This window comes from Acromyrmex echinatior, chromosome 8 (assembly GCF_024713525.1).
Source record: "Acromyrmex echinatior isolate Ae372 chromosome 8, ASM2471352v2, whole genome shotgun sequence".
Taxonomy (NCBI): domain Eukaryota; kingdom Metazoa; phylum Arthropoda; class Insecta; order Hymenoptera; family Formicidae; genus Acromyrmex; species Acromyrmex echinatior.
In genome coordinates this window covers 2155101-2181067 of record NC_141859.1, presented here as the reverse complement: position 1 = coordinate 2181067, position 25967 = coordinate 2155101, and the positions used below count along the sequence as shown (strand labels likewise).

The 25967-nt window shown below is 30.6% G+C and overlaps 2 protein-coding genes across 3 annotated transcripts in view; one reads left to right on the top strand and one right to left on the bottom strand.

Moving 5' to 3' along the window:
* LOC105153894 (uncharacterized) overlaps positions 1-12831 on the bottom strand; it is a 125718-nt gene extending 112887 nt beyond the window's left edge. The window contains exon 1 of the mRNA XM_087408407.1: positions 11746-12831. The gene's annotated coding sequence lies outside the window, so the exon portion shown is untranslated. The remainder of the gene's footprint in view (positions 1-11745) is intronic.
* Positions 1-25967, top strand: part of sprt (PDZ domain-containing protein sprite) — an 82314-nt gene that overhangs the window by 9512 nt on the left and 46835 nt on the right. Inside the window, exon 2 of one of the 2 annotated variants that reach the window (XM_087408394.1) lies at positions 19554-19682. The exons of the other annotated variant lie outside the window; for it this stretch is intronic. The gene's annotated coding sequence lies outside the window, so the exon portion shown is untranslated. The remainder of the gene's footprint in view (positions 1-19553; positions 19683-25967) is intronic. 2 annotated transcript variants of the gene reach the window in all.

Below are 25967 nucleotides of genomic sequence, written 5' to 3'. Positions count from 1 at the left end.
AAAATTTATATAAAATAAATGAAAAATAAGGAAAAATTCTTCTCAAGATTAGACGATTTCTCTAATAATATTCGTTTATGTTAAGAATTTGTTAGAGAACTCTAAGTTTTAGTTAAAATTTCTAAGATGATAAGATTTCCCCTTATTAACTATCAGTTATATTGCCGAGCGTAACTAGAATAGAAGCATTACCGCATGCTGCGCATTAAATCATTAATATCCTGGATAAGATACAAGTGTGGCTTATATTTCCAATCACCGACAACTAATTACATTGTGTGTAATAAGTCTGTTGATCGAGCGTGCGCAGTCAATGTAATCGAGTCAGTCTGGCGGCGGTTAAACATGTGCAAGAGTTCGTGTGCAAGAATGCGAGACAAAAATTTAACATTGAAACGGCTCGTTAAATAATTATCGCACCGCAAGATTATATCTGAAAATTCACTGCTCCTATCGATCGCTGAACGAGCGGTAACAATAAGTCGACGATAAATCCATTGCCGATCGTGCCTGTCACGTGCCACTCGGCAGACTACTTCGAGTTTCGAAATTATGTCCTAATAACAACCCTCCATCCTTATAAATTGTTCGCCACGTTGTAAATTGTTCGCGTGGAAGCCACGAGAGCTGCTTCTAGAATTAACACCGTGATGTTAATCGAGACACTCGTCAGGCCGGTTTTTAATAGGGTATCGGTGCACTACTTTATTACTACTACTGTTATACTTATTGAAATTTTGCAAAAAATTTCTTATTTTTCATAATATTGATTTCATTCTAAACATAGAAAGGAACAAGCAGTCGCGAATATATTAACATTGACTTTGTGTTCGAGATATGATTTTAAACAGACAATGCATTGAAAGAAAATCTTTCGAAAAATGTTAAATTCTTATTTCATTATTACTGTTATAATAATTGTATTACAAGTTGCTTTAAAAAGCTTTAACTTTATACGCGCGCGTACGCAAATTATATTATATTATACATTTGATACACTTCATTAATCACTACTGCATAATTTTAACACATGATTTATTGATGCAAAACTTTATGGAACATTTATCAGTTGCTGTTTTATGGCAATGAATTCTTCTTAGCAAATGAAATAATTTCAAATAGCAGTAATTTATTAATACATGCATATTGCCCGAATGATTTTGTAAAACTGTGCAATCTTGTTGCATATTTTGTACAAATAAACTTTTTATTGAAGCTACATTCGTTTTAGCTAACATTGTTATCTGATAATTTTACACAGATTAAAATAATCAAACATAGAAAATTAATTCATATTAAATACATAGAAAAATTTACAAAACTTTACAAAATCCGAACTAAAATTCAAATGATATTTTTGCAAAATTCCTGTTCAAAAACTATCTTCAATCTTTCCGAACGACTGTAATTTATAAGTAAATGCATTGATACATTATTTTGCGCAATTACGACCACATGCTGATATTATCACGGATAATGATTATAAGATACGTAAGTAGATACTTAAGTGCCAATAAAAGACAAATTATGATCTAGAAGATATTGATTGCTACAAGAAGCTTGTTACGAAAATCAATTTATTAAGTATTCTTTGAATACCAAAGTGGAACTTATATGACCGATTCAACCACTCAGCGAGCCTGAGACGGGTCAATATTTCACTTCTTAACGCCCTATTAAATCTTCGAGCAACTACAACGAGAGCCGAAACCTATGCAAATATAAGTGCCGAAAACATGGCGGGACAACGAGACTTTTAACGAGCAAGAACGATCGATTTTATAACGAAGGAACGATTCGATGGCATGTAACGAATACCGTTAGGTGAGATCATTCATTACATGCTGACTTTTTTTCCGGCTCACCCGGTTTTTAAGCTCCTTTGCTCATCGTTATGAGAGCAACATTTTTGCATCCAAGATGGATCAATCAGTTACGTTAGTTTTACCGCGATTCAAAGATTGTACAGAACAAAGAAATAAATTCTAATTTTATTTTATGTTATCATATTTAAATTCGCGCTTGTTTTATTATTTAAATAAAAATATTATTTAAATACATAAATTTTTTGTTGTATAGAAATACAGATATTATGTTATATAAAAATAATTTTACTTTTGTAATCCTTAGCACAAAAATCATCCGTGTTCATATTAAAATAAAATATAATAATATAATAATGTATGTGACTATATTATTTTTATATTTATAAAAATTAAAAACATCAAAATATTTCCTTCTAATATTTGACAAGAAAAATGTTATAACTAGTTAGGGCTTAAATAAAATGATAATAACAACAATTACAAGACGTACAATAAATGCACAATTACTAGAAAAAATACAGAAAATATCATGTTATTATTTTTGTATTTACAAAAATTAGAAATATGAAAATTTTCCGCGCAATTTTATTATTTCTCTAAGTTTGAAACATTCTCATAACGATTATGACAACATGATTATCAGACGCGTATATACAGTAAATGCATATATATAAACTTGAAAAAGTACAGCAATATAATACGTTTTATAAGGAGCGTCACTCGAAGAGAACGTGTTATGATCAATTAATATAATTCATTCACTCGATAGTGGTGGCCTTCGACCTGTAATAACACGTCGACGTCAAGTACAACATGGTCAATAGGAAGCTACGTTTATCGTCGTCGTTAAGGGATGCAGACATTTATTTCACGCTGTTTTGCCTATTAAAACGGTTCTTGCATTCGACGTACATCGACCCTTTGCATATCGAGACGAACTTGCCTCGTGCGCGAGGCGAAAAAGGGAGAAAGAGCGAACAAGGTGAAAAGGTCGTAAAATAAACGTCAAGTCTAAACGTGCCATAAAATGCTCGCAAACGCGGCACCCGTGGGTGCTGGTGTGTCCGAGTCCCTCCCTTTACTACAAGCCCTAACCGGCATTCTGCAACCAGCATGACTGAGAGTTTACGATGATCGATGTTTATTCTTCGCGGGAAATAATTGAAGAGATAGATGCTGCGTCGCGACGCCCGCGTAGGCAGATCGAAGATGGGAATTGAAGACAACTGGAGAGAAAGGCGTCTCGTAACCGCAGTGCTATTCGCAACCGAATATTTACGACGACAGTTACGTATTTATCGGAACATGATCGGGATTCTCACGTCCCGAGGACTCGTAACGCGGCGATGTCGCGCCAAGTCTTTCAAATAAATCGATCGTAGCGTGGAATTCCCGCTATAGAAACTGACCTATCCTTAAATTGGCGAATTATATATTTAAGTTCTATGTGCAAGTTCTCGTCATTATTGAAAATTTAATCCTGTGATATTTCTATTCATACACCCATCACATTATTTAACGATAATTTTGGAATAAGAAATGGGAATTAAATAATATTTGTCAGTCAAATGATGAAAGTAATTCTAATTTTGAAAACTAAAAAAAGTTCTTTGTCAATATTTTCATAGATGGTGAGTTATTCTAGAATCGCTTTTTAATAGAGCAATTCCGGCAAATACGCTGGGATTTACCGCCGCAGAAATCAGAAAAGGAATGGGGATAACTTTCCCGCAACTACTCTGTTACATGCCTTTATGTTATATTAGTATTGTATTATTCAACTTCTTACTGTTAATATTAATAAAATTATTGTGAGTTAAATCGATTTGTCACTGTAATAAGTAATGCCATCATAAATTCTAATCTACATAAAATGATTACTATAGGTGTAAGAGACTTAGTGGTTATTTCGTGACACACACGTGTAGTGGAATACTAAAGCATGTTGTGTAGCAAAATACAAGTGCTTTGCTTTCGTATTCTTTATTTAGTTTGTTGTCTTGTATATCCTACTTGCTTGGGATATACAGCATTATTAACGAGCGGGATTTATACCCAAAGCATACAAATTGCGTATTGAATTCAGTGCATTAAATGCAATAAACGCATTATATGAAATATGTACTTCATGTCATATATTTATAATATAAGTAGGAAGATTGTAATTATTATTTATTACTTTAAAAAGTTTATTTTTTAATATGTAAAATAAATATTTTGGATTTCTAATATTTTCATAGTAGTAGAGAATACAAAGTTTTTACTGATATAGTTCGTTTACTATAAACATAATATAAATAATACTTAATAATAAACTAAGTTTTCGATAGCGACGTATATAGGAGTTACTCTACACTATTTATGGCAATAGATACAATAAAGATCGGTTTAGCAACGTTTTATAAATAAATCCCGGAAAGATCTTATTCCGGATGTTCAAAGACTGAAAAGAAAAATGGTAAATTCTGACATTTATATATATCGTCTGCATCTGATTGTTATACATTTAAGCCTATTTTATAATATACTCTTTGGTTCCTGTTTCTTTTTTACCTTTTGCTTTTTTTCTCCTTTGCAATCGTTTTGTCAACAATTGTATTTTTTGCTACGTATTTCTTGCTTCTTTAGAAGTTAACTTTTATCCCGGGCGATATAAAACAAAAAACTGGATAAGAAGCAAAAAGATAAAATGTAAAAAATAACAAAGGACAAGAAACAGGAAACAAAAAGCATATTGAACAGGCTTTACTAAGAATATATGCAACTACTTTTACGTAGGATTTATTAATGAACAGAACTTGTCATATACTATTCACACCGACGATCTATGATATATTGTCAATAGCAATTTATCCATCGATTCGCAGGCAAACCTTGTACGTTAATAACTTACACGTGACAATTTATCTCTATGCACTCATGTTTCTCTGGATATATTTATCTACATAATTTATACTGATAATCCACTCAAATTGACAATAAAAGGAAATTAGATTGAAAAATGCTATTGCGTTTTACATTCAAATAGAATGCTTTTTGCTAATTGCTACTTTTGAATAAAATATGATTGAAACTCCTACAGTCATTATACACTTCATAAAAAATAGAAAATGTATACGAGAAAATTTTGCATTTTCAGAAACTTTATGTGACCGCATTAACTTGAATTTTTTTTAGAAAAGTCGAGTAACAATACTTTATCTTTTTACAATTTTTTAGCATACAAAACTTTGAATCTTTAAATGAAATTCTACATTCGTGACTTTAACACAATCATAATTGTGTAGAATACAAAATGATATTTAACCATAGTTCGCAGTTGGCGAACGCCATTTATCACAGTTTAAATTTACGTTTCAAGTTTGCGAATTGCATTAATAAGTCACAATGTTCGCCGAAGTGGATGCGGAACATTGCAGCGATATTTCGTGAGAAACGGAAGCGATGTGCCGCAGGGCGATCCTGCTGCACAAAAAGCGACAGACAATGAATGGATTCTTAAAACGGAGCAGTCGAGAGTGCGTGTAATGATATCTTGATATTCCCGTGCACGTAATGATACCTTGATATCTCTCTTCCGTTTGACGTCTTTACTATTCGTTGCAATTTCAGCATAATAGTTGAAATAAAGTAGTCACATTTAAATGAAAATGTCGCGTTACCTCGTTCTTGCAAAAATTCTCAACTACAGACTCGATACATATAAAAGATTTAAATATCGTACATTTCGGAGTCATATACATATCTCTATTAAAGATGAAAACTTTTTTGGGAAATGAACAACTTCCCTTATTTCGGTGAACGAGAGAAAAATTGTGTGCTGCATACATATATTTATGTACCTACTCAATGACATACATAGCTGTACCTATATCTGAACTATCATTTACGTCCTTGTGTAGTCATCGATCGAATTATGTAGTAAGGCGAGCACCCCGTGACGACAGAATACAGATGGAACGCATTAAAGCGAAACCATCGCGGCATTAAAGTTTATCGCGAAGTAGGTAAGATTGCAGTAATTGTACTATAATAAAAAAAAAGATTTTTTTATTTCAAAACGTAATATAGAAATATTGGAAATAGTAATATTAAAAAGTTATCCTAAATTATTCTACATTTTTTAAAAGCTTGGATTAGAATAATTAAAAAAGTTTGAGTTGAATTAAAAAAGACCCAATTTGCACACGGAGAGTTGAATCATATTGATTAATAGCTTTTGATTAACAATTAAAAAATATCGATAAAATACTTTCGCGAGTTAAACGTAATAGCATCGAGACATCGTCCAAACGCGAAGTTTAATCGATTTCAATTTTGCACATTTCTAAAATTCGCCAACGACATTCGCTCCATAAATCCGGATGACAAGCATTGAGCACCGTTGCAAATTCTATCCTATCATTCTTCCGATCTTATGCTGTTCGCTATCGTCTCGCTGCTTGTCAGGCGTTATCCGTTCGCGCGATTATTCATAGAGCATGAATAATGGAACGCTCATCGGCGGAATTGCAGATAACTGTCCTTAGTTCCGAGACGATCAAGACGGTATTCGCGTACAATTCGAGTCTCGTGTCGACAACAGTAACGGCGAACAGTAAACAGCCACGAATCTGCCAGAGATTACGGTACAGCTTCATTATCGTCGAAAGGGACAAAATTCTTTCGCGTGCCGATCTTTAAATCAATCACGATAAAATCTGTTTGGCTATCGGCACGAACATTATTACGAAGACTGCTATACATGCGACATGCGGCGATTTAACCCACCGGTAAATAATCGAGCTAGGTCTCACGATACATACACGCATATCTCAAAGTGCTTCCTGCATCTTAAACTTTACATATGCTTTCCTCCTCCTCTCTATATATCATCGATTACACGGAACGAAGTGAAACTCGGAAACTCACCCTACAGAATCTCGCGTGCAAATACAGTGGATTATGCACTCTTCATGGAATATGCCGCGGAGAATAATTTAATAATAACGATTTCCCCAAGCGGAAAAGGATGGAAAAGAATTTCAGCGCGCGTAGAAAATTTTAATAATTAAATATCACTGCGATAGATTTAACTTTACTATACTTTTTGCAATTATTACTTTTCTTCCACGATCGCGATGTCAGTAAAAAGATTAAAATTTGAATAAGTTTACGATTAGAGATAAAAATTTATAAAATATAATGATGAATTAATGATTAATTAAATCTATATAAATATATATAGATATCTTTTACTTTTGAAACTTTTTTTTCAAGTTTACGAAATTCAGAGAAACAAATGTGATTTTATATAATATAGAAATTTACGTAATATAACATAAATTTATGTAATACAGAAGGCAGGCGTACTAAAATATACAAGAATTAATTAATTAAATTTAATATAATATTCAGTAGTATATATAATATAGTTTCTATTCAGTAAAGAAAAATATCAAAAGAACAGTAAACTTCTCATTAATTATTGAAGCTTTTTTAATTTTTAATCAAGAAAAATATTTCCGGATATTAAGAAATTAATATAAGAAATATAAATACAAAGTTTTAAATTTAAAAATAAAATTTTATAAAATTAAACATTTTTCTTTACATGTATGTGTTTACATATGGATTATTACAAAGAATCAATTTGTTCCAACAAAATTGGAATTTGATTTCTTACAGATATTTTTAGTAGTATTTGGTTTAATGAATTAAACAGATTATTCGTTAAATAATGAAGATTAGTTTATAAAAAAAAATGTTAAAGAGAAGCATTCGTTGCCATTATAGAAAAAAAAAACAAGACTATCCAGCGGAAATGTAAAACATCGTATAATACGCTGAACGATTGAAACTGCATTCCGAGAACGAGCAATATGCATGCATCAATTTTCAAGTCGTAACAGATAACTAAGCAAGATTTTTATTAATTTTGTTTTTTTTTTTACAGGAAGAAGGAAAAGAGAGAGTGCGCGAGAAGAAAGAATTTATTTCGTGATTATGACTTCCTTAGAATCGACACTTGAAATGTATCGTTATCTACAGCATACCGTAAAACATTCTTGGCTCTCAGCTATAATATGAAACCATTAAAGCGTTTACTAAGTGCGATTTATTTCAGGATAAAATACAGAAACTTTCTTCTTTCTTATGATATATAACTTCAACGTTCCTTTGCAAAAAATTTGAGAAAAATCTTTAACTTAAAAATCTTTAAATAATAATCCATTATATTTTAAAATAATTATTAAGCTAATTATTAAAAAAATAAGTTCAAATAATGCAAATATTTGGATTAAAATTATCGCAATGTATACGAGAGCTATATAAAATTTGATGGAGCATAAAGAGAATGCAATTTTTTATTTCGAATAATTTTATACGACATTTGATTTACTTTTTTAATCCTACTTATCTTCCTCATCACAAACAAATAATTTACAAATAGATGTCAAACTGTTATTCGCGCTGCCAGAAACGGTTATTGAAATTGTTGCAAACATACTATTTAAAACTTGATATATCATTGCCAGTGTAAACTAACACAGACAGGGAGAACCTATAATTCACGGAGACCAGGAGGGTCGGTCTCTTTTGTGAATACTACGCTGATAGGCGAAATTGTCGCCCAGTTTCATTCGCGCTCCCGACCTCGAGAAAGTTGGAAGGGCATATCTTGTTTGAGATTTTTTTTCCGAGACCCTTCTGAATGCGAGGACATAAATCACACGTCCCGGCACATGTTCTCAGAGATGATATAGGGAACGTTAGATAACCGTCATGAGAATACTATTATGTTAACAAACGTATAACATGATTATTTAATTGAAATGAAATTTCAGGTATATATGATCAAAAAGTATTATACACCAATCTTTTATTAACAGGAATTCTTTTGTCTATATTTTTTTCTATTGATTATATATAAGTTTAAAGGTTCCTTAAAACGAAGGATAAATCATAGCTAACATCATAAATCAATTTTTGAACTCTCTAAAACTTTTAGAGTGAATTGTCTGAGGAGTAAAATCTCACTCTTAAAGATTGAAAATTAAGCCACTCTTTTTTAAGAATGGTTCGATTTTAACTTTTTAAAATGAGATTCTACTTTAAAAAAATTTAGACAGTACATTTTTCAGCCTATTGTACATACGAATATATTGGACAGATGGGATAAGCTTGAATATATTTATATTGTATAACGCATATAAAAAAAATTTCTTAAATTCTCTCTATTGCTGTTTCAATAAGCAAAGTAAAAGAAAACATCCACGAGTAAAAATCATTCTTTTAATTGTATTCTTTTAATAAATCAAGTCTCAACTTTATTTCACTAATCTTCTCGGAAGGTGATTGTAAGACACGTCCTATTTTAATTTTCTTCTTGGAAAATTAAAAAAAATAAAACTTCGTTACTGAGCCGAGATTAATCACAGATATAAGCTAGGATGGAGGTTAAGCAAAGTAATTTACGAGAAGAAAACTCGCGATTCCGTTACGATTATTGATTCTCCTCTCAGCACCGTGCAATTTGTCAAGCGTTATATTGAAACGATATCTCTGTCATTCGCTGTAATTGTCACGACGACCGAACTAATGCATCGCGAATATACGTCAGAACGGCGGAGTGGCGTGTTTGTAATAGGATGACTTCGGGCTTGATAGATTTGCCAGCTCGCAAGCAAAACCATGGGAAACAAGCCACTCTGCCAATTTCATTACTCGTGCTCTGCTCGAATAGCTCGAGGTGTGAAAGTTTTTCGTTTCGGCGCATCGAAATCATATGTAATCATTTCACCTCGCAGCATTGAATTATGAATGCTGAATGTTGAACCGTTTTATACGTATTTGCAAACGTGTTGGATGCGCCTTGTATCTCTTCGATATCGCGATTATATCCTGCGAATGATTCTCGTCTTATACGGCACTTCTTTGTCAATACAAAGTCTAAAAATAATCGAAACTATAACGAATAATCGAAATACGATACAATATCTTCTTTTGATTGAAATTTTGAAAAATAAATTCAAAATGCTATGTAAAAATAAAAAATCAAATTGCGCTGGCAATAAAAAATTACTAAGAATTGTTAATTAGATACATTATTATTTATATTGTATACTTATATTATTGTTTTGTATGACTTTAATTTGAAGAGAGAAAAAATAATATAATTTCCTTTCTTATTTTTTTTTCCAAGATCTAATAATGTATCCTTACAGAAATCTAATACTGACCAATTTAATAACTAAATAACAGTATAAATAGTAAATTATTTCTTTTACTTCAAAAAAGTAATTACTAATTGTTTTCAATAATAAAGTAGCTATTGTTACATTTTTATAGGGTTAATGACGTTTTAAAGTCGTTAGTTTTATGTTTTAGTAGAAATATCTTTTAAATAATGATTTAAAGTGTTAAAAGAATTTTTGATTAATTGTTTTTTTTTATAAATATGATACTAACATTTATGCCATGCTTTTATTTTGTGTAAAATCTGTCATTCTATACCATCGAATACCCAACGGCACATCAGTTGCGTGAAATAGGATCATAAAGATATCCCTATGGTATCATTATGCTCGACAATGGTAACTTCATAAACACATATATGGTTCAGCAGATTGCGAAATAGGGTTGATATATTCGGCCAATTATTTCCACTTTACATAAGAGTAGTCACGCAAATATGTATAATTACGATCTTTAGATAGATATTTTAAGACTTGCGTCATTGAAATCGCTTTTTTAAGGCACTAATGATACGTTTGTTGTATTTTATACATTGCTCTCCTTCTCTTTCTCTCTCTTATTATAGACTTTATTGTATTTGACAAATATTTTTTAAAATAATTGATTAACGGAATTAATTATGTTCATATTTTCTAAACGTAGAAGTGCATAATTACGTAAGTGAATCGATATAACGATATCATCGATAACATAATCATTATAGTTCCATTACAATAAAAATAGCATTACTACCGATTAAATATTAATGAAATTCATAAACATTAATAATGTTTAACTAAGACCAATGCTTATTGTTCAAAAAATCTTGTACAATATAAGCTGGAAGATACTTTAATGAGTTTTTTTATTATGTTATTATATTAGGTGTTGGAATTAATTCGTAGCGTTTTACAAGTGATGGGAAGTACTTTCATTAATGTATTTTTTAATGCTCATGTGAAATAAATAACATTCTTTCATTAAAAAACGCTACGAATTAATTCCAACACCTAATAATAATTATAGTAATATATTAAACTTCAGTAAAAATATACGACTTATATATAATTCAATATTATTGAAATTAATATACATTATTAATTTATAATATTTAAATGATCTATATATCATTTAAATAAATATTTTATCTTTTTATATTATATTATATTTTTTAATTTAATTTTGTATTCTATTTAGATGTATATTTGTCTCTTAATATTATAATTACGTTCATATTATATTAGATAATATAATTTGATAATAAAATTTAAAAAACTGATTATAAAAAAGTACTTTCTTTCGTCGCGTTCGTAAAATTATTCATGTATGTATATTACTATGAAAAAAGGGGAAAATAAATTCAAAAGTACTTTAGCCAGAAGTTTTTAATGTAACGGAGGACTTAATCGCGAAGAAACTTGCCACGATATGACGCCGGCTTTATAAAGTCACGACGTGTTCAGAGATATAAATCCTTTCTCGAGAACACCTCGGGAATATACATGCGAGCAAGTTGACTACATCACAATGACGCATACAATATGTCGCAGGGTATATACTCGACAGTGACCTTGACAGTGAAAAAGTTCTAAACTTTGCGTCTTCCGAGAAGAACTCATTTTATGTGTTATTATGATTATGTGTTATGATGAGAGATGATCGAGTGATTAATTCTACAAATAATTAATAATTAATTAGTTACCTCACAGTTGCTCTGCCATTGCCGGATACCTCCTAGGTCTCCTCCTCCTCTCAGATTCCGTCGTTGTGCGATCAGACATACTCGTGAAAACACAGCACACTAATTACTAGAATACAACGATCGCGCGACACTTTGCACGGCACTCCCGACATTAACCGCACGCGATGCGCACTTCATTGCATTACATCGATAGAATATTACAACATAAATGTGATCGTGGCGCAAACAATCCTCTCAACACTTGCGACATCTCGAGCAACATAGGATGCTTTCCAGCAAAAGACGCAGTGTAACACATTGAACTATCACATACTTATACTATTATCAGCCAATATTAAACAGAGATGAAATGTTTCACCGTGTTACGTTGCGTCGCCTGTGTTTCTTGCTGAAGAGCGTCCATAATGAACGAATCTCGAACAGTGGGGAGTTATCACGCGCGGTCAACTTCACGGCACGCGTCGCCTGTCGCGGCGAAGCTACACCTACTCTGCTCCTAATCGCACTTTCGCGTGCACTTGTCGAAACTTTATATTGTTATATATCGCATATATGTATATAAATGCAAATAAGTAGGACGCTTTCGCATTCTCGTTTCGCGGCGATTACTATCTCGTATTATGCACGAACAAAGGAACGCCCGATTTGGAAGTTATATGTTCGCGGAATGCGCGATATTCGCGAATAAATGGCGAGAATATGATCATTGGCGTTGTCGACCGTGATAAATCTTGATCGCATAAATATCATGAAATGCGCGTTTCTGGGAATCGCTGATGTATAAAGTTGCTAATTTTATGTTGCGTGATCGATAAGTATTAGACGGAGCGATTGATCACGACTATACTTACAGATTTAAGGGACGCGTCTCGGAGTCGACCGTCTCATCCCCGCGACTTCGCGCAAATGACCGAAAAACACGACGAATGTCGCGAATATAGGCGCGGTGACGTCACCGGAGCGATCGACGTAAGTCAAGCGGCGGTTAATCTGGTTAAAAATATGCTCTCGAAATTCGGCGTAATGAACGTAAAGACTAATCTACAATTAGGACTGGGCGTGTATTTGAAATACATTTATTTTGTTGAAAAACAGTATTGGTAAAACAATTATATTTTGTATTTTGTGTTTGTTCGGAATATATGAAAATATTTTATATTTTGCATTTCATGGGAATATATAAAAGTATTTTGTATTTTATATTTCAATATTAATAACAAAAGATTATATTGAAAGTATTTTGTACTTTATATTTCAAATATTAACATTGAAAAACTATTCGAATTAAATATTTTACTATTTATTTCAAAAATTTTTTTCATTAATCCAATAGTATTTTTCCACAAGGAAGGGTAGAAGTACAGATTCTTATATAACGCATATAAAAGCTAATAAGAAAATTAATCAGAGTTTTATCTCATAAAAAGGAAAGAAGAACTTAATTGATTATTTTTTTATACATTATACATTATGCAAGACTGTGCTGTCTTAAGAAAAGAAATAGCTAGCACAAATTTCTCTTTATTTGCCATAAAAATTGTCACAATCTATATTATTTATAAGAGACCTATTATTACCTGAATGTTCTCATTAAAGTTGCTTGTAACCATTAGTGGTAATAAAAATCGACAATATAATAGGCGAAATTAGAAACCGTTTTCCTTAATATTGCGAGCAATTTGAGCAAGTATAAAGCTACGTGGGAATGTGTTCTTTCCTGTTTCTGTTTTTATCGTTTTCTATCTCTTGCCTTTTTGTCTCTCATCTTCTTCGTTTCCTGTCGCCCGAGATAAAAGTTGACGAACTTCGGAAGAGACAAGAAACACGAAGCATGTTAATAAAATGGAGAAAGAAAAAGATAAAAAATGGAAAACAAGAAACAGGAAGCAAACACATAATTGTTGATTAGTCCTAATATATGCTGAACTTGTGATCAATCTTATGGGATGTTGATAAACGATTTCATCGCAAATATATTACTTACTTTCCATCAAATTGTTTCGGTTCTATATAAGTAATTCGTATATTATTCCTCTCGATGCGAAAATGATAGATGTTAATTACAATTTGAATTGATGGGAAGTATAATCATGATTGTCACATCTTTCCAATTTTTAATCGGAGTCTCTCAGCTTTTTAGACGAATTTTTAGAATTCCGGCCGTTTTTTTTTTTTAGAGAATGCATTAAAAAGAAAATTACAATTTCGATAACAATATATAAATTATATAGATAAATTCTAATTATAAGTAAAAATTAGATCAATGAGAATAAATAAAAAAAAATCTTATTTTTAATCAAGCAGAGCTTGATACTTTAATAATATTCAAATCAATGTAAATTTGCAGATACATTTTTCGATTCTACAAACTCTAATCTCCAATGGATTATTAATTTAAAGGTAATCGTAAGCTTAATACACGAGAGTAACACACGAGAGATATATTCGAATTTAAGCATCGCTGGAGAAAATTATCACCCGAAAACAAAATAAAACAACAATTTATAATCCATCCCCTCCGTCGATTTCTATTTTACGTGACATTAATCGCATAAAATATTTCCCTTGGCAAATCGTTGCATCTCTCCGATACATCTACGAGTTGTGAGATACGAGAGAAAGTTACAAACGATCGATCCGACAATCACTAATTGTTCATAGAAAATGTTCGCACCTTCTATTCCCTCAATTCTGCTACGAACACGTTTCGAAAAACAATAACGAGACGATAATAACTCAGTCCAGCAAAAGCTAGTCACACACATTTTTCGTAACAGTAACTGTAAACGTAACGTAAGTTTTTCGATCAATGGCGTTGCTCGATTCGGTCATCTGTAACCGTAATCGTAACAATTGAGCAACACGATTAGTCGAAAACCTTACTGTTACTGTTACGGAAAGTGTGTATGACTAGCTTAATGGGTAAATTCTAAACAGAATCGTAAAACTCGCAACGTGTTCTCATAAAACTTGTAAGAACTTATGATTAATATTCTAATTTTATGCGTATGTATCGTAAGACATACGATATTCATAAATATCTATGATTTCTTGTAAATTTTATGACTAATGAAAAGGTATCTATAAAAGTATAAGCACTTAAAAATTCTTACAAGTCTTACAGGAATATTTTACGAGCCTTACGATTCTCCTTAGAATTTAGGCATAAACCTCGAATCTCAACCGGCGCGTCGACTACGCGCAGATACAACAAAGGACGTAAACACAACTGAAGGCCATCCGCCAACCGAAATTTTGTAAACACATTAACGTAGTATGTTATGCTGAGCCAACGGCCAAGCATTCTATAGCAGGTTTAGCAGCTAAAATATTAAGTTTGCTAGTCACTGTGAATATTCGTATATACTTTTATAATGATTATATATGGTGATTACTTAAAAGATTGTAAGATTTATATAAAGATTCTTGTGCGATTTAACAATGGAAAAGGAACGATGGAACTTGGAATTACAAATTGTTTCTCATTACGATGCTTTTCTTTACTAAAATTCGCGTAGACTTCTGGTTGATTTAAGCAGCGTCTATAAAGTAGCGTCTAAAATGAAATTTTAAAGCATAAAATTTGAGCTTTAAACTCTAAATCATAAGAAATTGATCAATTATAATTGAATATGAGTAGAATACATATTGATAAATATTTTACAGCTTAGAGCTAAAAGCTCGAATTTTATTCTTTAAAATCTTATTACAGTTGCTTAATGAGAATAATTTAAGGTGTGAAATTTAATTAGCCAAGTATTAAATTTCTATAAGGATTATTCTATACGAAAAGTCCATAGGTATATACATTACATTTATATTATAGATTTTTTTATATAATATAAATTTAAGAATATCTAAATCTATAACGATATTCGTATTAAGGAAGTAATAAATGAGCGAGTTCAAAGTAGAAAATCAAGGTATATGCGGAATTATTGCATATTCCTTGATTTTCTTTCTACTTTTCCTAATTATTCCTAATTATCAAAATATCCAAGTATTATTACTGTACGGGAAACATCGTACAGCCGCACTTTAAGTATTGATACAAAATAATCGCGTTTAGAGAGATAATACGACGCAAACAATACACCGCTGCCGAGTGATCGACACGAATGATAATGCTGTGCTCTGTTATAAACATGATAGAAATATATAAGGTGAACCATTGTGAATAATGATGGAATTCGACCAATCAAAATTGTACTAATTTGCAGTGTACTTATTTGCAGAACGAATTATGTAAATTTCTGCAAATGAACTCAAAAATTGATTGGTTGACAGATCTGCCCATATATTTTCAACCCACTGCGCATTCCTGGGAATGGTTCACCTTACTTTTTACACCATGGTTATAAGTAAGACACAGCACGATGTAGTCTCTAAACAAATTCGAAAGCCATATGCCAACCGATTTGTCGACTTCAAAATTTTAAAACGTATTAACTGGAAAATTATAAAACAAAATACAGTGAGTGCAAAAAGTATTCGTACAGAGAAAATATTTTTTAAAAAAAACTTTACTTTTAAAAAGTAAAGTAACTATTATCCACAGCGAGAAATAAGTCATCGAATTGATGTCGACACTAATTCGATGTTTAATTGACAATCATTTCTTGCTGGGTAATTAATAATTTATTCATAGAGAGTAAAATAGACTGTATGCTTCTTAAAATTATATATACCAAAAATATGTGTATTAATTATAGAAAATATATCATCTGATAATAAGAGAAAATTAAAAATTCTATTATTTGAATGTTCAAAAAGTATTCGTACAGTCGAGAAATTTAGCTTCAAAATCAGGAATATATGCAAAACGCGTTTACTTATGTTAAAAACAACAGAATATATTTATTTTATAAAATTGCTAATTAATGTTTATTTTTTACAAATAAGACTTTTTTTATAAAAAATTTCCTTGCATGAATACTTTTTGCTCTCACTATATATTGAATATTTTATTTCTTGCATTTTAGATTAGATAGTTTCAATTAACAGATTGTTACCGAACATAATCGATAAACGTTTTTTCTTCGTGAACTTGTTAGCATCACTTAACGTTTTCCGTAGAATGAGAATATTTTGAAAGTTTAATAGATTGTTACTTAAATCTTATCGCTGTGAATATTAATTTGATAAATGATATTCTGATAATATACTTTAACTCCGTGTCTACGAATTGTTTAATTTTCTTTTAATTGAAAACTTTATAAAGGGTTGATTTAAATTATATCATTAAAAAGAGAGAAAATTACTGGATTTAATATTTAGGAGAAAAATAACATTTATTTTAATGGAAAAGTATATTAATTGTTAATCTCGTATCGCGCTTCGAACTTCTCGTGCCTATTATTTTCGAATAAAAACGACATGATATACAAATTATCAGATTGAGAGGATCGTGTAACGGACCGTAGCGTATTAACTGATATTCGCGGTAATTTGCTACTGGTATGCGGTGTTGTGTTTACAAAGGTCATTTGCAGCGTCATTTACCCGTTGAGAGTCAAGCCTGAGCCGACGGCACGTGCCATTCAATGCGTTATTATCTATCATTATATATCTCTTGATACACAATCGTGACAAATCACAGACCGTCACGGCGAGAGCATTCTCTATGAATAATTAATAATTATCAATCCGATTGATTGATTCTCATCTGATCGTATCAAGGCGACGCCTATATTAATAGAACGGAAGACCATAATATATTGATATTGAAAATAATCTTTTATTTGAGTTTACAATATATATTATTATACGTAATAATGAGAGTTTTTCGATCGATTTTATTGCGCTTTATAAACCATCAGAAAAACTGAAGCAGTAAAACGTAAACTTATAAAGCAAGTAAATCAAATCAATTTTTGCTTACGTTATTGTCTTACATTAATTCTTTACTATATTTGATCTATTCGTTTATTGCTTACGTCTTACCGTTTTTTGCCATTAACTTTAATTAATGATTAATTCGACTTGTATCATATCGCGTAGTGTTGTGAACATCGTTTTTGAGTTTCATTTATTACGTGACGTTACGTATTACGGACATAAAACGAATTTGAATATCGCGATGCTCTTGATTGAGCAAATGTGGTTTTAATTATTTCCACGTTTAACGTTCGTTAACGACGTGATATAAATTTCGCATGTGTACATCAATGATTTTGTCGAGAGAGGTGAAATTTTATGAAATTTACTGGATCGAGATGCATCGCGCGGCAGCTGTACCGCAAAGCGACGTGGACGCCGCAAAACGACGCTGCAATTCCAGATACAACGTTGCGCGGGTATTTTTTATTTCGTTTTCAATTTTACTCGCAATTTTATTCACTTGTAAGTGGAGATAGCAATCACCGCGCTGAAACGCGATCGTATAGGTATTATTGTTAGCTGCGGGTGTAAATCCGTTATAGTGTGGAGCGTGAAGTTGATCGCGTGATATTCGTCAATCACGTTAAAATTTGACGTTTGCAATGTTTGCTAGTAACCCGCTGAAACGCGCGTCTCATGGAATTCCCGATCGAAAAATTTACAACTAAATAATGATCGAGATGAACTATCTTCGAATATCGTATCGTCCAAGCAAAAAAGCAATAAGTTAAATTAATGTTAAAGTGAATCGTAACTGATGAAAAAATATAATTTTTAGTAATCAATTTGCAGCCATTTTGACATGATATTGATGTTATGATGACTTGTATTCTACTTGAGTTCGCGGATATTTATTCTTTAAATCATTCGTCTCTCCATTTGTGTTACAAATATTACAAATATTACAAAATAGCGAAATAATAATCGTCATGAAACATAAAGGCTATTTATTTTCCATTTATGTTTAACGCGGTTGATTTAATATTCGGAAGGTATACTTGAAAGTGCAACTAAAATTACGCGTTCAGAAACTTCACCCGAAAATGATATTCGTAATCCGTTCTTATTATATATTTAGACCATCTTATAAGAGTAGTAATGTCTTATAAGAGACTATAACCGTTATTCATAATCGGATGTTATACTTAAGATCGTCTTAAGTACATCGTCTTAAGATATCACGAACCAATCAGAGAGCCGCATTAGCATCTTATGACATTACTTAAGACGGTCTTAAAATAAGAACGGACTATGAATTCCGTCCTAATACCTCTCTGATTGGTTTATGACATCTTAATACTGTATTTAAGACAGTCTCAATATAAGAATCGAAATATTTTTATCAATAAGTTTTTTATATTTTTAAATTTAATTTAGAGGAGATTATTAGTGTTTCAAATTGCGTTGAAAGTCCGAAAGTTATCGGCGCGCAGTCATAGTTGAAATCAATTTATTTGAAAATACATATTGATTTATTATTATAATATATTACTTAAAACATCTCACCTTATCGTTAATTAAGCTTTCTCATACTATAGTTTGATTTATTCAAATGAACGGTATCTAATTAAATATCCGGGATCTAAATCTTAATTAGAATCGATTATGAATATCGATGTCATTTTAATCTTATTTTACGTTTAATAAATGATAAAAGGAACAGCAGGTCTGTTCTTCATTTCTGCACCACATACAATCAGTTCAGGAATAAAATGCAGAAATAAAGAACAGACTTAATGTCGCGACGTGTAACGCGTGAAGTTGGCCGCGCGATTTTTGACTCTCTTCACACCATATCGTCCGAGTCCGTCGTCCATTACGTCACGAGATGAAAGCCGAGGGCAGAAAACCTTGCGCAGTGATATTCTAGTTATATTCTTCCGTTGTAATGCAATGAAGTGTGCATTGCGTGCGGTTAATGTTGGAAGTGCCGTGAAAAGTTACGTTCGATCGCAAATTAATCGGATTTTCACGAGTGAATGCAGTATGTGCCATAAACGAACAGCAACGATGAGAAGGAGAAGATGGAAGCTTCGAAGAAACGTTAAACAGTAATTGTAAGTTAATTGATAATTATTAACTTGGATAATATTATACATTTGCGATTTTGACTATTGATTGATCAATTAGTAAAATTTTTTCTTTCGATTATTGAATATTTTATGAAGCAGTAGTTGTATCAAATAAATGTACTTTTTATTATTTATTGTGTAACAATATAAAGTAACAATGCGCATAAAATATTTTAGAGAAAAATATTTTTAAGAAAAAATATTGTCTCTCTCTCTCTCTCTCTCTCTCTCTCACAATATTTGATAAAATATTTTTTAATATACTATAATAAATACAATATATTTTTTATATTTGAGTATATCGCGTTTCTATTAATTTCATTAATTTAAATTATAAAATAACTTAAGAAAGAGAAATGAGAAATAATTTAGAAATTTCTTATTTTTGGATACATATTTTATCGGAACACACCTGGAAGATTCAAAATTTGTTATGAATATTTTCAAATTATTGATCGCAATTAGAATTATATTAATTGTATAAATATTTTATATATTACGTAAATACTTTATATCTAAGTATGTTATGTCGATACCGCATCAGTTGTGTATTTTTTAAATTTTTATTAAAAACTTAAAATGTCCTATCTGATTAATTGCGAGTTAAATAAAAGAAGGATTAACAAATGAGCATTGTATGGCATAAGTACAGAATCCTTGCAGTACAACAAGAGAAAAGTAACTTCATGAAAATTGTGGAACATGTGGAAATCGCATACCTAGAAAGTTAAGCGTAATACTAAAGTTCTACATGATGTAAAATACATACATTGTAATGATCCCATCGTGCTTCACTAATGAGAAGAGGAGAGTACAAATTTAATTCCCATTTCAGTTAGAAATACGATGTTGTCTATTAGTAGTATAATGTACACAGGTACTACATTTCGGCCACAAGGATCAAAATTTCCTCTCTTTCTCTCTCTCTCTCTCTCCATTTCTCTTCCTAAGAGAGATTTTAGATATAATAGATTTCATTCATATAAGCTCCTTTTTGTTGTAAAATTCAAGTAAGCAATTTATTTGTAATTTACGAAATACCTTAGAAATCTGAAACTTCGTAAAATTAAAGTTGTTTAAAAAATGTCAAACTATATTATAGTATATTTACGGAAAATGGCTGTTTCAGATCGGAAAAAAATAAAAGCGAAAACTTTTTTAACGTGAAATACATTATTGATTATACCGATAAAATCATACTAATCTTGAAGACATAGATCTTTGTTTTATTATAAATACTACTTGAAAATTCATCTAATTAAATATTATTGAAAAATATGAAAGAGCACGTAATACGTTATTATAATGGCAAATTTAAAAATTCAATGTCAAAATATATTGCAACAACTTTTATCTAACATTAATTTCCGATAAATATTACTCCGTACATTATCATTCTTATCACAGATTTATACTATTATTTCTACAAGCAGCATGACATGATATTAATTAATATTTATCATATTAATCGAAGCACGATATTGCAAAGTTTTGACTATCCCGTGAGATGCACAGTTCTGAGCAACTGATGAGATTAGTAGTTAGAACTGTCAACTTCGACCAACTTCGATCGTATTGCATCTATTTCCAGTAATATTATGGGCCATGAAATGCGCCTAGTTATTCAACTCTTTTTTGAGGATGTTTAAAAGACATGGCAATTCAAGTCTCGCATCAGTGAGCATTTTCGTTTCTTCGTCAAGAAAGCTTATCGGTATGTGGTTAGGCTTTTATCACGGATCATTGAACACGGAAGAAAGTAATTACTTCTTCGGATATAATTAGCGATAGGACGTTCTCGTCTTACTCGCATCGTTTCGCTCATCTTGTTTTTTTTTTTTTTTTTTTTTTTCTTATAGGAAACGCTCGATACATTTACATTACGACTCGCGTATATACATGAGTTACACAGGAAGAGCGCAAAGCAAACGTGTACTCTGGCAAAAGTGCTAAGACGTAGTCTGCTGTAAAATTTAGTACCGTTGCTTCTTAAGTTCTTGCTAGTTGTTCGTTGATTAGAATTTAAACGACAAATCTTAAAATACTCGACATTAATTTAATTTTACTGATTCTTATTATGTCTTATTAATTAAAACAAAATTTATATTGGCAATCTTAAAAATAATTTGTTTTGTGATCACGCTTGAAATCACAATAACAATGCTTTATTAATATTATTAAAAAGTACTCCCAGAATTACGCACGCATGATATTTTTCCGATCATTTTGTATAGAATGATAAAATAATTTCTATAAAAAAATAATCTAAATAAATGACATAAAGTAATTCTATTTCATGTAGATAATAAATTTAGATTAAATAAAGTTTTGTTGACAAACATTAATATCTTTTCATTTTAATGTTTAAATTGAAATGTAACGGAAATCTAGTCGACTATCTGGCGCCGCCAATAATTTTTTCGAATCGTTTTAAACGTACCTTTAGATAAATGAAAGCCGGTTCTTGATGATGATGATTGAAAAAGAATCTTCTTCGCAAATAGCAGTGCGAGATAATCGCGTATTTCGATGAAAAAAGAAACTAAATTAATATAATAATAATAATTTTCTATTTAAATATATAATTGACAATTTGAGAAAATGGTAAATTACGTACTTTTTTGTCAGCAAATTCAAGACAGTTTTATTTCTAGTTTTTACTTAAAAAGTTTAAATTTATATGGCATTTAAATGATTACAAAATAGCATGCAAATTTTAGGAAGAGGTAACCACAAAATTGGCTAATTAAATTAATTTAATTTGATTAAAATTGAATGTGTTGAGAAAAGTCTATTTATACACAAATTTCTCAAATAAGTTTTGTTGTGCATAAAATGATTGGTATTATTTTATTATTTTGTATATTTAATATTTATGTATTATATAATATTATAGGCAGAAAAGAGATAATTTTATATATCTTTTGTAAGATGAAATAATCTGAAATAAAAACGCTCGCGAAAAAATGTTGTAATTCGCTTGACTGTACTCAAACTGTAACTGATTTATGAGCTAAGCGCGCGTATCGATATTAATTCAGTCGCGCGATGACAAATAACATGTAGACAAGGTGCATCCATCAGTGCGTTATGTTCCTATTGTGTGCCGTTGTATCAGTATATCAATGCAATGAGATTTTATAATGCTCGGCAACGGGGACGCCTGGTTATTTCGCCGATTATTTCGCCGTTTATCTGTCTGCCATTACTACATACAGATCGTATTACGATACTGTAAACTCGCATTACACCCGCATGTTTCTCGTTGCTGTCTACTGACGCTCCATTGTGCGATTGTATTCTCTTTTCAGCGTTCCGATGCGTATATATGCATTGTATTGTGCATGTCACTGCAACCATATCAGTGCGTATGCTCTCGCTACGCATCGTTTGCCATTTGCGCCGCATTGTCGACGCTGACAAGATGTAATACCGAAATTTGTCTCTGAGTATATATTACAGCCACGTGCACATCGTGTAATTCTTTTGCTCGTGAATAGGATTCTTATAATTTCACATATACTTTTCAAAGTTAGAAAAAGAATTAGACATTTCCAATTAAAAAAAATAATAAATAGGCTATAGTATATAATTTTTTAATTATTGAAAGCGAATTAAAAAAATTGAATTATTCTCTCTCTCTCTCTCTCTCTCTCTCTCGATATCTGATGTTAGATTATTCCAATATTTTTATTATTTGTCACTTTCATTGTTGACTTTGATAAAACGATATCGAGATTTCTTTAGAGAATTAATATTGATATACGATACGCACGTGACAAATGCTCGTCACGTGCGCATTGTGTATCAATAATTCTCTTCGTTCGCGAACCGAATTTTTTCACAATTTAACGTAGATATTTTGAGCAATTAAAACGATAAAAAAGGAAATTTGATATTTATAATTTTTAAAATAGACTAAAATTAGGCTAGTCAGTATATTCTTTTTAATTATTAAAAATAAATTAGAAAAGATAAATTATAATCTATTTTCTACAGCAGTTGAAATAATAGTGAAGTAATAATAATGCAAAATTTAGCCTAATTAATTCTTAATGTCCAACATGGTATAATTAATATATTTAATGTTTAAAGCTATTTTATCGTATTATTCGGTTCCATGCACAATGCGACATCGTTGATGTTGAAACCAAACATTACGTGTTTGAAATGCACAAATTATTTTACTAATCTTTGTGCAATTGTGAATAATGAAAATCAATTTAGTTTCTTTTGAATAAGCCTTCTGAAAAATTGCGTTTTGTTTAATTCTATAAAAATGTAATACCGTACATGTTATTCTTTATAAATTTATTACTTTTTAGAGCATTTTTTAATAACTTTTATAGTTAAATATTTTTGACAGAAAAATAACTTTTTCGCGACAATAGTAAATGAAGATTTACTTTTCTTTTTTATAAATTTTCAACGGGCAAGCATCGAAGCAGAAATTCGTAACACCCGAAATCCCAAGAACAACATCGCATGAGGAAGTTTCAATTTGATAAGCTCACTGCACATCTGACGTACAGCTGTGTAGTCGTCATAACTTCGTCACGGATTATGATCACATATAATTCACCCTTGCCTTTTGTAACGTATTATCACTGACGTGTATCTATATGTAAGCGTGTGATGAAGTATTTTATGATAGATATTAATCAATATTGTATGTGAAATTTGATGCAATATCGGAGATTATTTTAATCATAATTACAACAATTGGAGCGAATATTACCGCCGTTTTTATTAAAATTGAAATTTTGTAGAGTTTAGTACATCTAATGCGCTGGAATGTTATATTGTATTTATGCACACAATTATCATTTACTGCTAATGATCTGCCTTTAACGAAACACGCTTCATGTATATTCTTTTTTAAGTACATTCCTCATAGATGTACAAAGATCTAATAAATAAAATTTTCAAAAATAGAAATTAAGTTCAGGAACTTTTTAAACGCGTTTTACACATCAATTCTATTTATCAAAATAGTTTTGTTTAAATAGAATCGCAGGCATGATCTATTCGCGCGCGTCTCGGTAGTATTATATTATTTTAAAGCTTACGACAACGTGAAATACGTTGCAGCTGGTTGATCAATTAACTCACAAAGCCGTACGCGAGCTGTCGACGTGTAATTTACGATCATTATCATATTTCTATTGATGTTTTCCCCGCGGAGTGTATATTCTTGTCATTATGCAGGGTCAAGGTCGTCTTAATGACGTAATTAGTATTCGTAATTAGTTGCAGATTCAGAATATACGATATCAACGCTCTAAAAAATTATAATCTCTGCTATTTATATCAACATGAATTAAAAACTCACGGTGTTAAATTCATGGTCAAGTTGATATTAATATTTATTTTTATTACATTATTATCACATTATTACAGTAAGAATTATATAAACACACACAACACACACATGGTGTTAAATCCACATCGATACTTTTTAGAGTATATATATATATGTTACAATAATTTGTTAATAATGAGTACGGAAAATTGTGTGTGAGTACGGAATCAAAATTAAAACAATTTCTATTACTACCGCGTAAATAAATCTGTGCCGCTGTGTAATTTGCTAATTGAAATCGATAGTGTATACCTATGCGAAAAGCACATATTCAACATCAGACATTATTGTTTATATAATTTATTTATTTATTATAATGTACATCGCGCCACATAATGTTTATGTGGTATATACTGATACATACTACATCGCTTCGTTTATTGGTATAGGCTTTTGCTTTTATTACAGAAAATATAAAACCTATCAATATGACACTCAATTAAACTTACACCGAATTTTATACTAAAGGATATTTTTAATTTCGTTTTATAAAATTTTTGCATTGATTTGTTATATTTTTTTTATTTCTTGAAGCATCCAATAGAAATTGATAAAGCGCTTAGTTTGTTATCAAAGGAATTTATTAATTTTTTAATAAAATATATTTATACACATAAGTTTTATACAAATTTTTTACAATTTTCTATTTCAAAGCTATCTTGTAAAAAACTTTTAAAATAAAAGTGTTATATCTAATAAAAAATACGTATAATTATATGAAAGTTAAAAACTTTTACTCGTTATTTCTATTGGAAAATTTTAATCAATTTTAAATTAATTTTTTGGAAGAGAATTTAATTAATCGCTATTCATAACTTTTTACATTTGGTATTTAATATATAACTAAATTTTAAATAAAATATTCAAATAAAATAAAAAGTATTTAAAATGAAATCAACAGAAAATAC